Here is a 16,178-nt window from a genome sequence, read left to right as displayed (position 1 = left end):
AGGCCGGGGTGGCCGAGGTGGGCGCGGGACGGGGAGGCGGGCCAGAGGGTGGCGAGTCTGCAGGGTTGAGTCTCAGTCTGGTGGCTGCAGGGTTGGAAGGGAGAGCGTCTGACTACCCACCAGCCCCTGGAGCTGGGCCGCAGGCGGAGCTGGGCCACCCCCGCCCAGGCCTGACCGGGTACCACTCCCCGGCAAAGAGCTCCTCTTAGCAAACCCGGCAGCGCTCCCTCGGCGGCTCCGTGTCCCGTGAACGCGGTGCCTCCTGGGCTCTGAGGCCCGGGAGCTCCTTGGTGGGTGCAGGCGCCGGTGATCCTGGCCGGAAGCCCGGTGCTGGCACCCCCTCACCCCCCCTGCCCGCAGCCCTGCCCGGCATCCTGTCTGTGGAGAGGGGTCCGCGGGGAGGGGGGCCATGCAGAGGCCGCGTCCTCTTCCCTCATCTCCGGGCCAGGCTGTCCCTCCGCCTCTTCCTTTCCGAGGCCTCGGGCCCTCTGAGGCCGCCCTGCTCATCTCGTGAGGCCGCGGGCCAGCGGGGGGCACCCGGCCTCGCCCTGCCAGGCAGTCCCCACGGCCGGGCCCTGGCTGTCACCCCCGAGGTGTGGGGGGCCTCTCCCACCACGTCCCTTCAGTGCCCCCCGCAGTGGGCGGGTCAGTGCTCAGGGCCCGGAAAGGGAGTGTCGCCCTCTCCCTCGGGCGGCCCTGACCTCCAGGGCAGCAGGTGTTGGACGGTGGGACATCGCGGCTCAGAGCCGCAGCCGCTGCCAGGCCTGAGCGCCGAGGGGACCCTGGGCAGGTGGGGAAGGTCCCCGCCCGGAGTGAGAGTCGGGGAAACTGAGGCCGGGATGGAGGGGCCGACCGGGCGGCCTCCGGCAGCTCCCCCGCTCCCCAGGCTGCTGCTGCATGAATAAGACACGAGGCGGCGAGGCCTTCAGCTGTCCTCGTCCTCATCGGGCTTGTTGATAGAAAAATTAAAATGTGAAGTGATCTGAAGTGACAAGCACGGCACTGATCCTGGAGCCGGAGATGGGTGCCGAGCGGAGCCGGCGTCGGGGGCTTTTCCGATTCCGACTTCTAAGCCAAGGACAAAAGGTGCCTTTATTCTGGGGTACGGGGGTTCCTCCGTCTTCCCGCCCGTGTCCCGGGCTCCAGGCTGGGGCCCTGCTGGGGGCTAGAGCTGGACACCCCAGGACCTGAGGCCCCTGCTCGCTCAGCCCGCCCCCCCCCCCCGGCCCCCATCTTTGAGAAGCGAACTTTCTTCCCGCCTGGTCCTCAGCCTGCGGGCCCGGCTGGCAGCGCCCCACGGGTTTGCGGTGCCCTCACTCCGTGCAGGCCCAGCCTGGCACAGCGCCCCCCTCTCCGTTGTGTCCCCAAGGAGCTTATCTGGTCGAACCTTCAGACCAGGGCCCTTGGGGACTCCTAGCCCCCTCCACCCCCCTCGCCTGGGCTCCTGCCGAGTGGACTTTCTATGCTTTTCTCCTCGAGGTCTGTGTCCCCCCTGGGCCTCTGGGAAACCCAGGTGGACAGGCCATGGAGCCCCCGTCTCCTGACTGGCTGTCCCAGGGGCTTGGGGGACCGGCCGGTTGGCTGGCCTGCCCTCAGGTCCCCCCTCCTTCCTTCAGGGTGACCTGGGTCTTCCCCTGAGCTCCGGCCTGTCCTCGGGTCAGTGGGGCAGAGAGCCAGAGCCCCGGGGACACGGCTGCCAAAGCACGCATTTTAATTAGGAGAGTTACGCAACATCCTACCAGAGAGCTGGCAGGATACGGGGCAAAAGAAATACAATTAAAAAGCCACCGCTGGTGGCTCCCCACACAGGCGCGCCCTCCGGTCTGCTCCTGGCCGTGTTGGCCCCGCGTGTCATGGTGACTCTTGGCCCCCGCCTGGCCGTTCGCGCTTCCTGCAGGGCTGTCAGTTTATGGGGCGCAGGGTGCTCGCATAGGGACCCTGTCCTGCCTCCGGGAGCTGCCCACCCACCAGCCGTGCTGAGTGCAGGGGAGGGTGGCTCTGCACCAGGCTGCCTTCCAGGAGAGCAGGGAGGCGGGCACCGTGTTTCCTTCAAAGGCACAGAGTGTGCCCGGCTGGCGTGGCTCAGGGGTTGAGCGTGGACCTAGGAACCAGGAGGTCACGGTTTGATTCCCGGTCAGGGCACAGGCCCGGGTTGTAGGCTCCATCCCCAGTGGGGGGCGTGCAGGAGGCAGCCGATCCATGATTCCCTCTCATCGTTGATGTTTCTCTCTCCCTCTCCCTTCCTCTCTGAGATCAATAAGAAATATATTAACAAACAAACGCATTGGAGAGGCCCCGACGCTGACGGGGCTGCCCGCTGTGGAGCCAGCCGAGCTGGCATTGATCGGGGTGACCCCAGGCTGAGCCCTTCCTCCTGGTGACCTCAGCCCCAGGCACCGCCCAGACACGCAGTGTCCCGGCGCCAGGCTTGCGTCCCTGACCTGGAAGGGGATGCGACCCTGGAGGGAGCACTAGGGAGCCTGCGAGTGCTGGCGGCTCCTGGGGCCGAGCCTCTCGGGGTACACGGGGTGCTCCCCCCGTCTCCCCGCCACGGCCGGGCGGGCGGCTGTGACTTTCCATCGGACGCGGTGCTGGTTTCCCGCGATGCAGGACGGGGCAGTGGGGCAGGTCACGGCAGCGCTGTCCGTGGGGGGCGACGGCGGACCCCGGTGTCTGCCCCCCGAGCCTGTGGCTGGTAGGATTCACCGAGCCTTTGGGTGTTTGTGGTGCGGCAACCGGTGCGGGAAGCAGCTGCTGCTCACTTGTGGGGAATGAATAATTTATCTGTTTTCAGAGACATCCCTTCATCCCTGACGGGCAGCTGGGCTCCGCGCTGCGGGCTCCTGAGAAAGTGGTTCAGGCAGGAGAGCCTTCACGCTCCTCCCCTCCCCCCGCCGGCCCCGGACGCCCACCTTCACCCCCGGCCCCGGACGCCCACCTTCACCCCGGCCCCCGACGCCCACCTTCACCCCCGGCACCGGACGCCCACCTTCACCCCGACCCCCGACGCCCACCTTCACCCCCCGGCCCCGGACGCCCACCTTCACCCCCGGCCCCGGACGCCAACCTTCACCCCCGGCACCCCGACGCCCACCTTCACCCCCCTCCCAGCCCCGGATGCCCACCTTCACCCCCCGCCCCGGACGCCCACCTTCACCCCCAGCCCCAGACGCCCACCGTCACCCCCCGCCCCCGACGCCCACCTTCACCCCCCTCCCAGCCCCGGACGCCCACCTTCACCCCCCGCCCCGGACGCCCACCGTCACCCCCCTCCCAGCCCCAGACGCCCACTGTCACCCCCCGCCCCGGACGCCCACCGTCACCCCCAGCCCCCGACGCCCACCTTCACCCCCCTCCCAGCCCCGGACGCCCACCTTCACCCCCCGCCCCGGACGCCCACCTTCACCCCCAGCCCCAGACGCCCACCGTCACCCCCCGCCCCCGACGCCCACCTTCACCCCCCTCCCAGCCCCGGACGCCCACCTTCACCCCCCGCCCCGGACGCCCACCGTCACCCCCAGCCCCAGACGCCCACTGTCACCCCCCTCCCAGCCCCAGACGCCCACCTTCACCCCCCGCCCCGGATGCCCACCGTCACCCCCAGCCCCCGACGCCCACCTTCACCCCCCTCCCAGCCCCGGACGCCCACCTTCACCCCCCGCCCCGGACGCCCACCTTCACTCCCAGCCCCAGACGCCCACCGTCACCCCCAGCCCCAGACGCCCACCTTCACCCCCCGCCCCGGACGCCCACCTTCACCCCCAGCCCCAGACGCCCACCGTCACCCCCAGCCCCAGACGCCCACCGTCACCCCCAGCCCCAGACGCCCACCGTCACCCCCGGCCCCCGGATGCCAACCTTCACCCCCGGCCCCCGACGCCCACCTTCACCCCCCTCCCAGCCCCGGACGCCCACCTTCACCTCCCACCTCAGACGCCCGTTCCCAGGCAGGTTCCGCGGAGTCCGGGTGTCCACTCTGGTCCCCGCTCCTTCCACAGGGCTGTGCTTCATAGAACATGGGCTCCGCACCACCATCCTCAGCCGGCGGCCGGGTGGGCAGGGACGAGGGCGGATGCCTCACTGTCCTTAACGTCTCATTGAAGTTGAACTTGAGTGCATTGACGTGCACACGCTATACGTGTTCAGCGTGTTTAATTCTCACAAACGAGCAAACCTGCTAACCAGCCCCAGAGGCCCCACGACCCTTCCTAGTCCCGCCCCCACCCGGGTGGCCGCCGCCTTGCTCTCCTCGCCACCGTCTGCTTTCCTGGCTGCATCCTCTGTGGGTGGATCGCACCGAGGCAGCCTCGTGTGTGGAGGCCGCCCCCTGGACGGACGCTGCGGCCTGTTTATCCGTCTACGGACATCGGGACAGTTCCCGAGGGGCTGTCCCCAGCCGGGCGGCCATGAGCATCCTTGCACACCGCTTTGGTGGACGTGGGTCCATGTTTCTGTTGGGCGCAGACCAAGGAGTTGAATTCTGGGTCGTGGGGGTGGTCATCTTTAGCAAGCAGGCCCAACAGTTAGCAGAGCGGATGGAGGTGGTGGGTTCCTTTGGTGACAGGAGCTCAAATACGCTGGTCCTGGGAGTGGACGTGGGAGCGGCAGAGGCCTGTGCACTGCAGGGCGTCGGGAGTGTGGTGGCTGGTGCCCAGTGTCCGGGGGGACCCGAGGCTGGCCATGGTCCAGCAGGCCCCCTTCGTGACGCTGCAGGCGGGCGCTCTCACCTGCCCTTCTTGGCGTCCACGCGGTGCTCTGTGGACCCCACGCCCAGCGACACGCAGGACACGCAGCCCCCTCGCTGGGTCCTGGAACTGGGCAGTGGGAGAAAAGGCCGCTGCGAAGAGCGGTCCTGGTGCAGACGTCCACGTGGAAGCGTCCTGCCGGCTGCCGTCTCCATGGGGACCGCGGTGGAATCGGCCATCCTGGGCCGCAGCCCCTCCGAGACGCCCTGACCCCCAACCAACCATGCGTCTCTGGCTCCGACCGCCCCATCCTCCCTCGGGCGCCGGCGTCCTGCGTCAGTTGAGCTGCAGGAAATAGAAAGCGATCGGTCAGCGCGCACCTGCTGTGAGCGGCCGGAGGGGCGTGGGGTTCCTGTCGCCAGTCGGTGCGGGAAGCCGGTGCCTGGCCCCAGGAGGCGCCCGGTCGTGGAAGAAGACGCTTTCCCGGTGCCTCCAGGGCTGGCAGCGAGGGCAGTGGGCACAGGTCCCCCGGCCGGCACCACGGAAGGAGGGCCTGACCCCAGAAACGGCCTGCGAACCCCGCTTAGGTGGCGACTGCAGTGCTGGGGGCGGCCGCCTGGGCGGGTCCAGGGGCGAGCTGCAGGTCCACGGAAGCTCCTTCGGGACACGATCGGGAGTGACACCGAGGGACGGCCCCTCACCCCTGAGACGCAGAGAGACCCCGAGAGCCCACGCTGACATCGGCACACACCTGGGCCAGGCCCCGCACCGGTCAGGCTCTCGGCCCTGCCCCTGGACTGGAGGCTGCCGGGTTCTCGGTCGTCTGGGGCGATGAGAGCTGATGTCAGGATGGCCCCTGGCGGCAGCCCTGGGAAACCCTGCGGTCTGCCGGCCCTGCACCGGTGACCCCGCTCTTTGCCCTTCTGGCCTCTGGGATAGAGACGTCCAAGAGCATTGGCGTGGATTCCTTCTTAAAAACAATTTTATTGAGATGGAATTCACACACCATAAAATCCACACACAGTCAGCGACGCAGACACAGCGGTGATCAGTCCATTCACACACGTGTGCCCCCACCGCTTGTCAGGTCTGGGTGGCGTCCATCACCCCCAAGGAAAGCCATTCCCTGGAGCTGTCACCTCCCCTCCCCTCTCCCACCCCCATTCTCCCAGCCCCAAGAAACCAGGAATCTGTCTGTCCCTGTAGAGTTCCTATTCTGGATGTTTTGTGTAATGGAATCACACAGTTTTTGTCCTTTTAAAAAAAATTATATTTTTTATTGACTTCAGACCGCCTGGTTCGTAGGTCGACACTCAACCACTGAGCCACCCCGGCCGGGCCCGTTTTCTGTCCTGTTGGGTTTGGCTTCTTCACTCCACATTTCCTCGGCGCGTCTGCGCTGGAGCTTGGCCGGCACTTCATTCCTGTGTCCGGCTGAGTGACAATAGTCCAATGTGTGCAGAGACCGCATTTTGCTTAAATTCATCTGCTGCTGGACACGGGGTCTGCGTCCACCCTCTGGTGCCTGTGAACGATGCTGCTGTGAGCGTTGCGTGCAGGCTTTGCGTGGACGTGCGGTTTCGTTTCTCCTGGGTGTGCACCTCGGCGCGGAGTGTCTGGGCTGTGCGATGACTGCGGGTGTGATGATGGAGGGAGCTCCGGGCTGTTCCTCAGCGGCTGCGGCGTGGACGTCCCCACAGCCGTGCGTGGAGGCCCTGGTTTCCCGCCTCCTCGCCAGCACGTGTATGGGCCTGGCATTTTGGCTCCAGAAATCCTGGTGGGTGCCAAGCAGGGGCTCGATGTGGTTTTGGTTTGCATCTCTAATAGCTAGTGGTGTTGGGCATCTTTTCACGTGTTTATTGGCTCCATCGTGTATCTTCTTTAGAAAAATATCTATGTGAGTCCTTTGACCATTTTTTAATTGGGTTGTCTTTCTATTGAGTCATAAGAGTTTTTGCCCTAGCTGGTTTGGCTCAGTGGATAGAGCGTCGGCCTGTAGACTGAAGAGTCCCGGGTTCGATTCTGGTCAAGGGCACCTGCCTGGGTTGCAGGCTGAATCCCCAGTAGGGGGCATGCAGGAGGCAGCCAATCAATGATTTTCTCTCATCATTGATGCTTCTATCTCTCCTCCCTCTTCTTTCCTCTCTGAAATCAATTAAATACACACACACACACACACACACACACACACACAAAGAGTACTTTATACAGTATATTCTAGATACAAGCCCCTTATTAGATACATTTTTCACCCATTTTGTATTTGTGTTTTCGTATGCTTGACTGTATTCTTTGAAGCACAAGTTTTAAATCTGAATGAAGTCCAATTTATCTTTTTTTGGTTGTTTGGGCTTTTGGTGTCATACCTAAGACTCTACTGCCAAATCCAAGGCCATGAAGATTTGTCCCTGTTTTCTTCTAAGAGTTTTTACAGTCTTAAGTTGTTGTTGTTTTTAAAAAATATATATTTTTAAAATAGATATTTTGTTGATTTCAGAGAGGAAGGGAGGGGGAGAGAGAGAGAGAGAGAGAGAGAGAGAGAGAGAGAGAGAAACATCAATGATGAGAGAGAATCATGGTTCAGCTGCCTCCTGCACGTGCCCTGCTGGGGATCGAGCCTGCAACCGGGCATGTGCCCTGGCCAGGAATTGAACCGTGACCTGCTGGTTCCTAGGCTGACGCCCAACCCCTGAGCCGGCCGGCCGGGCATCAGCTGTGTTTCTGTATTTGGGTTGCCTGTTGTTCTCGCGCCCGCGCCGGCGGCTGTGTCTCCCGGGTGGGCTCAGACCCCACAGCCGCCCTGGAGGCCTGTCTCTGTTCAGTCATCGCTGACATTGAGAGTTCGATGTGCCAAGCCGTTCTTTGTGCATGAGCTCATTTAATCTTCACAAGAACTCGGTGAAGTAGGCCGGATTAACATCTCCATCTTGTGTGCTAGGAAGTGGAATAATGAGCTGGTCACACGGCTAGGAAATAATTGCGCCAGGACTTGAACCCGGGCGGTCGGCCACACAGCCCCCTCTGCTCCTGCCCTGCGCTCCCAGGGCCCCACTCTGTGCTGGGAAGGAAGTCCAGAGACCCCAAACCTGAGAGAGGAAAGTGCCTTAGGCCTGCCCTGGGCAAAGGCCTGGGGGTGGGGGTGGGGGTGAAGGAAGGGCCCCCGGGGAGAAAATGATGTGTGAAGCAGCCTCCAAGGGGGTCCAGGGCAGGGCGCCTGTGGGGTGACTTTGGGGGTGTGGCCCTCCCAGGGCTTTGTCTCTTACATCTCCCCCAGGTGCTGGGAGGAAGAGGGCCGTCCCAGAGAGCCCCCAGGGGGCCAGCAGGTCTGTTTGAATCACTGGGCCTCCTCCCAGCTGCTCTCCTGGACCATTTGTGTGACCATCGCTAGACGGAAATGAAGAGCCACCAGCTATAACTCAGCACAGTTATTTCTGCATAACGACTCCTGTACTTGATGCAATGACTGTAATCTTTATCTGTCACCGGGAGCTGGTGGCGGAGCCCCTGTGGCTTAGCGGCAGAGCCAGGGGAAATTTGCAGTTCGAGTTAATGGCCCTTCCCACGCAGCCTGGGAGCCAGGGCCTGCAGGGCCTGGGGCATGGCGGCCCCTCCTCCCTCCCGCGAGGAGGCCTGGCCTCCTGGTGTCCTGCGCTGGCTTCCTCCGTGTGGGGTTCAGGGCGCTCCCTGCTCTGTCTGGGAAACTGCGCCAGAGACCTGAGGGCGTGGCCACACGGGTCCCAGGGCAGAGGCACATCTGGCCAGAGGGATGTGCATCTGGGGAGGCAGGTGGCCTGGAGTAGAAGGTGTCCGTCACTGAGCCGGTGACTGAGCATGTTGGTCGTGATGCCTTCTGGTCATTCGTGGCTTGTGGGGCCACAGCTGGGGTGGATGTCCTGCGACCCGCCCTGTGCCAGGGTCTGGCAGTTAGGTGTGGCCGCAGGCGCCTGAGTGACTGGCCGTAGCACTCAGTGTTGCTGCAGCTCTTGAACCTGGGTGGCCGACAGAGGCCACAGGCCACGCCCAGCTCTGGCTCCAGCCCCACCCCAGGGTGGCCCTGCCTCACGGGGGACTTCTCCTGTCGGTACTGGGGTGGCGTCCCTCCCTCCTGGGGCAGGAGGTGCACGGGCCATGGCCCCTGCCCTGAACGGCTGGACGGGCCAGGAGCCAGGTTTTCTGCGCTTCGCGTGGGGCTTGTGAAAGCCGTGGTCCCCCCACTGGCCACGGAAGCATCGGGAGGGAGCTGCGTGGGCTCTGGGCCGGGTCCACACCCGAGTGACCTGCTGGTCCTCCCTTCCAGGGCATGGTCTAGTGTCCCCGGCGAGGACGGGAGCCGGCCCCCGAGGCTCTGATCCCTGCCCTGCCTCCACCTCCGCTCGGCCTTGGGTAAGTCACTCTGGGAGGCCTGCGGGCGGGGGCGGGGGGGGGGCGGGGGGTGGGTGCTTTTAGGATGACTCAGGCTGACTTCGCAGTATCACTTCCCGTGGGCGTCCAGGCAACCCTCAGCCACAGGGTCCTGCGTGACGGGCCGTGACGGGCATTGTGGGCCGACGGCCGGTGCGCACATGTGCGCACACACTGGGCACACGTGACTTGGCTTGGCATTCTCATCTGTCACTGCCAGCGGGTCTTTGCTCAGTGCCCAGGGGCGGGGACAGAGGGAGGCTGCACAATGAACGCGTGAATGAATGAATGAATGAATGAGCGATGAAGCGATGTCCTCGCAGTCGAGCTGCTTGCTGGCACCTGGGTCAGGGCCCCTCGGGTCCAGCCCACACCGACCCTTCTCACTTCCCAAGGCCGCCAGCACGGTCCCAGGTGTGGGCCCAGGTTTCTGAGAGCACCCAGATCCCACATGTTCTGTCCTGTGGACCCTTGAATGTTCTTGGACTTGTCAGACACCGTGCAGACGTGTAGCTCAGATGTTGTGAACTGGGAACACGCTCCACAGTCCATGTTCACTCTGTGGGCTGTGCTGGGACCGCGGGGGGTCCTCCAGGAAACGCTGCGCAGGTGGAGACCCTCTGGGCCAGGGAGTCTCGATGGAGCTCAGAGACCTGGGCCTGGCGAGGAAGGCCGGCTCCCAAGACGGGGCTCCGCAGGCCCCAGTCCCCTGTGACGCTGCGGGGCCTGGAGGCGCTGGGGCTGGGGTTGTCTGCAAGGAGCCCCCACAGCAGCTGGACCCTCCTCCTCCTCCTCCTTCTCCTCCTCCTCCTCCTCCTCCCGACTTCCTTCCTGTTATCAGTTCCCATGTCCTTCCCATGTCTTTCCTTTGTCCTTCCCGAGTGGCAGGTGCCGGCTCCTTGGTGGGGATTATTCCTAGCCGGGCCCTGGGTTCATGGAACTCAGCGCCAGGTCCTTGGGGTGAAGGGTGAGCGGGGGACCTGGGCCCCAGCCTGAACGCCAGAGTCCGTGGGTTTGTTCTGGAACCAACACTCCCCTCCGCCCTGCCCGCCCCCACCAGCATGGTGCCGGCGCCAACAGGAGCCACCTGGGCTCAGAGAAGAGGAGATCCGGGCCTGGCCTTCCCAAGAGACCGCAAGCGCTGTGCGGCCTCTCATACCGCGTGTCCCGGCGCTCAGCACCGGTGCACTCAGTAGGTGCTCACGGATGTGCCGACGCGCACTCCTGTGTGCGAGCTTGTGCAGGGGCCCCGGGCCCTGCAGAGCCTAGGGCCCCTGGTGCTGTGGTTCCTGGAAGTGGCAAAGGCAGCTTTTATGAGCCGTCTTCACTCCTGGTACAAGCGCCCCTTTAACGACCGCTGAGGACTGTGGCCGCTGAGGCGGCGGCCGGCCTGTGGCCCTTCGCGCGCCTGACCTTTCAGCCTGGCCGATGCCTTTCTTATTGGGAATGACATGCTGTGTTTATTTCTTCCCCAGACATTAAACATGACTCAAAACCTGAGATGATTCACTGGAAGTTTTCTTCCAAGATTAAAAACACAAAAGGAAATGCGTTTGGGTTCGTGTGCTGAGCCATAAGCGATACCAGACAGGCGTTTGGGGCAGCCTCCCGCCAGGGGCGCGGCCGGCCAGGGGCAGCCCCTTGCAGAGTGGGCCTTGCCCGGCAGACGGAGCCCGTTGTCAGTGGACACAGAACTCAGGGGGCCATGCGTGTCTTTAAAATACCTCTTAAGTCTAACATTTATAACGAGAGGCCCGATGCATGAAATTGGTGCAAGAGTAGGCCTTCCTTCCCCTGCTGCTGGCCCCGGCTTCCCTCTGGCACCTGGGACCCAGACTTCCCTCCGGCACCAGAACCTGGGCTTTCCTCCAGCCCTAGCTTTGTCAGGAAGGATGTCCAGAATGACGTCTGGAATGACATCCGGTCTGATTACCATATTACCCTTATATTATTATAGAGACGTTTCTTACAGACTGTTTCTATCCAGGATATCTTAGAATGTGGCCAAACCTCAGTGGTTCATTTGGGCCCATGAATTGAAGCTTTAATCATCGCTGAAGCAGGAACTTGGCCGCGCTCTGCTTTTCACCGTCCACTGGGAGACGCGCTAAGTGGGTGATCTGCCAACCGAGGTCCTGGGGAGAGGGATCGATCCCAGCTGAGAGGGTGAACTTCCCAGCCGTGTAGAAGCCGCCTTGGGGTTCACACAGAGACCCCAAGACCATGTGTGGGGCTCGAGGGCGCCTCGGGCCTCTTTGTCCAAAGTCATCTTGCCCAGACGAGGAAAGTGACGGCCGAGATCACCAGGCCAGGCCGCGACTCTGTTCTGAAGGGGAAATGGCCGATATCCTAGTAGCAGCCAGTTCTTACCAGCTCTCCAGATGCCACTCCTCCCCCTGCCCCACGGCGCTGTCCTTCAGCCTGCCGCCTTTCCCTAAAAAAGAATTCAAGGGCACTTTAAAAAAAAAAAGTCTTTATTGATTTCAGAGAGAGGAAGGGAGAGAGAGAAACATCAATGATGAGACTCACTGAATGGCTGCCGTCTGCAGGCCCCACACGGGATGGAGCCCACAACCTGGACATGTGTCCTGACTGGGAATCAAACTGTGACCCCTGGTTCATAGGTCAGCACTCAGCCACGGAGCCGCACTGGCTGGACTCACAGGCACTTTTCCAGGTGTTTGTGGACTCAGACCTGACAAACTGGAACTGACCATCAAGGGGTTAGACCGAGTTCCTGGGCTGATGGCATGTTTGCGCTCCCTGCCCTCCCTAATGCGTCTGTTCATCTACCCTGCGGGCTGGTCCTGGTCTCTGCTGTCATACTGCTAGTCCTGTCGCTGCTCAGGGGGATGCCTGGGAGGTGACAGGCCCAGAGCTGTGTGGCCGGGACTGGCGTCAGCTGGGAGTGGTCCCCCAGAAACTCTGGCCTGAGAATCATTGAGGCCAAGACGCTGTCCTGAGCTCCCTGCCTCCCAGGATAAGTTGGAGGCTGGCCCTGGCCCCTCTCCAGCCACGGCCCCCTTAGCCAGCCCTGCCCAGCCACGCTGCTTCTCCACCTCACACCACCTGGCGCACGGCAGCTCCCCGGTGCGTGGCCTTGTCCACGCGAACGTTGTACCTGATGCTCTGACTCCGCCACGCCTTCTTCACGTCAGGCCCACAGTGGTCCCTTTTACACCTCACGGTCCTCGTGCATAAAATCCCTGTGCGAGCTCGGCGAGTGTGCAAAGTGGCTGTGGAATGAATGAGTGAGTGTGCAAAGTGGCTGTGGAATGAATGAGTGCATGGTAAACGAGGCTGTGGAAAGAATGAGTGAGTGTGTGAAGTGGGTGTGAGATGAATGTGTGAGTGTGCAAAGTGGCTGTGGAATGAGTGAGTGTGTGAAGTGGGTGTGAGATGAATGAGTGAGTGTGTGAAGTGGGTGTGAGATGAATGAGTGAGTGTGCAAAGTGGCTGTGGAATGAGTGAGTGTGTGAAGTGGGTGTGAGATGAATGAGTGAGTGTGTGAAGTGGGTGTGAGATGAATGAGTGAGTGTGCAAAGTGGCTGTGGAATGAGTGAGTGTGTGAAGTGGGTGTGAGATGAATGAGTGAGTGTGTGAAGTGGGTGTGAGATGAATGAGTGAGTGTGTGAAGTGGGTGTGAGATGAATGTGTGAGTGTGCAAAGTGGCTGTGGAATGAGTGAGTGTGTGAAGTGGGTGTGAGATGAATGAGTGAGTGTGTGAAGTGGGTGTGAGATGAATGAGTGAGTGTGTGAAGTGGGTGTGAGATGAATGTGTGAGTGTGCAAAGTGGCTGTGGAATGAGTGAGTGTGTGAAGTGGGTGTGAGATGAATGAGTGAGTGTGTGAAGTGGGTGTGAGATGAATGAGTGAGTGTGTGAAGTGGGTGTGAGATGAATGAGTGAGTGTGTGAAGTGGGTGTGAGATGAATGAGTGAGTGTGTGAAGTGGCTGTGGAATGAGTGAGTGTGTGAAGTGGCTGTGGAGTGAATGAGTGTGTGAAGTGGGTGTGAGATGAATGAGTGAGTGTGTGAAGTGGCTGTGGAATGAGTGAGTGTGTGAAGTGGCTGTGGAATGAGTGAGTGTGTGAAGTGGCTGTGGAATGAGTGAGTGTGTGAAGTGGGTGTGGAGTGAATGAGTGTGTGAAGTGGGTGTGGAGTGCACGAATGAGTGTGTGTAGTGGGTGTGGAGTGCACGAATGAGTGTGTGAAGTGGGTGTGGAGTGAATGAATGAGTGTGTGAAGTGGGTGTGGAGTGAATGAATGAGTGTGTGAAGTGGGTGTGGAATGAATGAGTGTGTGAAGTTGCTTTGGGATGAATGAGTGTGTGAAGTGGGTGTGGAGTGCACGAATGAGTGTGTGAAGTGGGTGTGGAGTGCACGAATGAGTGTGTGAAGTGGGTGTGGAATGAGTGAGTGTGTGAAGTGGGTGTGGAGTGAATGAGTGAGTGTGTGAAGTGGGTGTGAGATGAATGAGTGAGTGTGTGAAGTGGGTGTGAGATGAATGAGTGAGTGTGTGAAGTGGGTGTGAGATGAATGAGTGAGTGTGTGAAGTGGGTGTGAGATGAATGAGTGAGTGTGTGAAGTGGGTGTGAGATGAATGAGTGAGTGTGTGAAGTGGGTGTGAGATGAATGAGTGAGTGTGTGAAGTGGCTGTGGAGTGAATGAGTGTGTGAAGTGGGTGTGAGATGAATGAGTGAGTGTGTGAAGTGGCTGTGGAATGAGTGAGTGTGTGAAGTGGCTGTGGAATGAGTGAGTGTGTGAAGTGGGTGTGGAGTGAATGAGTGTGTGAAGTGGGTGTGGAGTGCACGAATGAGTGTGTGAAGTGGGTGTGGAGTGAATGAATGAGTGTGTGAAGTGGGTGTGGAGTGAATGAATGAGTGTGTGAAGTGGGTGTGGAGTGAATGAATGAGTGTGTGAAGTGGGTGTGGAGTGAATGAATGAGTGTGTGAAGTGGGTGTGGAATGAATGAGTGTGTGAAGTTGCTTTGGGATGAATGAGTGTGTGAAGTGGGTGTGGAGTGCACGAATGAGTGTGTGAAGTGGGTGTGGAATGAGTGAGTGTGTGAAGTGGGTGTGGAGTGAATGAATGAGTGTGTGAAGTGGGTGTGGAGTGAATGAATGAATGAGTGTGTGAAGTGGGTGTGGCGTGAATGAATGAGTGTGTGAAGTGTCTGGGGAGTGAATGAATGAGTGAGTGGTAAACGTGGCTCATGCTGTTTTCTCTAAGTGGAAATTCCCGGAGTCCTGGTCGCTGCACCTGGGATGTGGTGGGAAGGCCCTCCCCTGAGAGGCCACCCCTGGGGGCTGGTGGTCAGGGTGTCCCGGGGCCAACAACCAGGCAGCACTCGGAGCCTCGGCTGCAGCCGGCGAGCTGAGCTGGCCGAGGGCCTGCCCGCCGGGGCCGCCCGGTTCCTCCCATCCTTTCCCGCATTTCCTCTGAGAGCAGGAGTGTCACTGCCCTCCCTCTCCCGCCCGCATGTGTCCCGGCCTCTGTCTGACGCTGCGATTGAGGATTGAGCCCGTTAAGCAGCCCCGGCTATTTGATCATAAACGCTGGGTCAGCCCCTGCTTTACATGTGTCCAGGTCCTTTCACAGCCTCCATTTTCTCTCCTCACGGCTACGCTGTAAAATCGGCAGGTAGGGACCTTTATTCTCATTTTACTGTCAAGGAAACTGAGCCCCAGAGACGTTAAGAGACAGCCGAGCCCTAGCTGGTGTGGCTCAGTGGATAGAGTGTGAGCCTGCAGATCCAAGAGTCCCGGGTTCGATTCCGGTCAAGGGCACAGGCCCGGGATGCGGGCTCGGTCCCCAGTGTGGGGCGTGCAGGAGGCAGCCAATCAATGGTTCTCTCTCATCATTGATGTTTCTATCTTACTCTCCCTCTCCTTTCCTTTCTGAAATCAATTGAGAGGGAAGGAGGGAGAGAGAGAGAGAGAGAGAGCGCGCGCCAAGACCGAAAGGCTGGGGCGGGGGAGGGGCTGGGAGGAGCCCTGGGCTGGGCCTCTAGCTGGGCGCCTGCTGCCCGGGGTGAGCCCCTCTGTGCAGGGCCACCACCCAGCCCTGGAGCTGCGTCTGGTCCCGTGTGGAGGGGAGCAGAGGGGCTTGGTCTGGATGGAGCACCGAGCCTGGGAACTGCCTGACTCCAGGGCCCTGCCGGGCGCCCCCAACCGCTGCACCCACTGAGTCCGCTCCGGGGCGTTGGGCACTGTAGCCCGCCCCCCTCCCGCTGGGAGGACTTGGTCCGGGGCAGGGCTGCGGCTCCCATTCGGCAGGAGCGCGGCCGGGACCCGGACTCTGCTGTCCGCCGGGCTCTGGCCCACAGTTGCTGGCCCCCGAGCCGTGCCGAAGCCCGTGGGACTCCAAAGTGGCGGGGCTGGCATCCGACATCTCCACTCGTGACACGCACCCTGAGCCAGGGCTGCCCACGCGGGGGGACATCCATGGAGGGGCTGGGCAGGGGCCGGAGATGTTGAGCAGCCCCTGCCTTAGGTGCAGGGACCAGCCTGCCGGGACTGCTTACATTTCTTTCAAATGCTCCGTTAGCCTGGCCCGGCCGGCGTGGCTCAGGGGTTGAGCATCGACCTATGAACCAGGAGGTCACAGTTCGATTCCTGGTCAGGGCACAGGCCCGGGTTGCAGGTTTGATCCGATCCCCAGTGGGGGGCGTGCAGGAGGCCGCAGATCAGTGAGTCTCTCTTATCATTGATGATAGTTTTCTATCTCTCTCCCTCTCCCTTCCTCTCTGAAATCAATGGGGGAAAAAAGCCGTTCTTCCGTGTGTGTTTGCCAAGCACTGATGCGCCAGGCCCTGCTCCGGGCTCTGAAGGGACACGGCGAACACAAGGAGGCAGGCGGCCAACAGATCCATGTACATGGTGCCAGGCGGAGAGCCGCTCTGACGAGGGCCGAGGGCCGGGCACGAGGTCCGATGCTGTCCTCAGGGGCTGGGTCCCCAGGAAGGCCTGAAGCTGAGGCAGCGGCCTTGCAGGTCCTCAGGGGAGGAAACCCGGGTGCAGGGAGCGGCCATGTGAGGCCCGGGGCTAGAACAGGCTTAGCAGGTTCTCCTGCTGGCACAGATGAGGCACGGATT

General features: G+C 61.5%; 1 protein-coding gene across 5 annotated transcripts in view; it reads left to right on the top strand.

Moving 5' to 3' along the window:
* Window positions 1-16,178, top strand: part of HPCAL1 (hippocalcin like 1) — a 67,767-nt gene that overhangs the window by 42,107 nt on the left and 9,482 nt on the right. For 3 of the 5 annotated variants that reach the window (XM_081100712.1, XM_081100711.1, XM_081100710.1), the window contains exon 2: window positions 8,983-9,068. The exons of the other annotated variants lie outside the window; for them this stretch is intronic. The gene's annotated coding sequence lies outside the window, so the exon portion shown is untranslated. The remainder of the gene's footprint in view (window positions 1-8,982; window positions 9,069-16,178) is intronic. 5 annotated transcript variants of the gene reach the window in all.

Source organism: Myotis nattereri, assembly GCF_964212035.1.
Source record: "Myotis nattereri genome assembly, chromosome: 10".
In the NCBI taxonomy this organism is placed as follows: domain Eukaryota; kingdom Metazoa; phylum Chordata; class Mammalia; order Chiroptera; family Vespertilionidae; genus Myotis; species Myotis nattereri.
The sequence above is the reverse complement of the archived record's forward strand: the minus strand, read 5'-3'. Positions and strand labels throughout refer to the sequence as shown.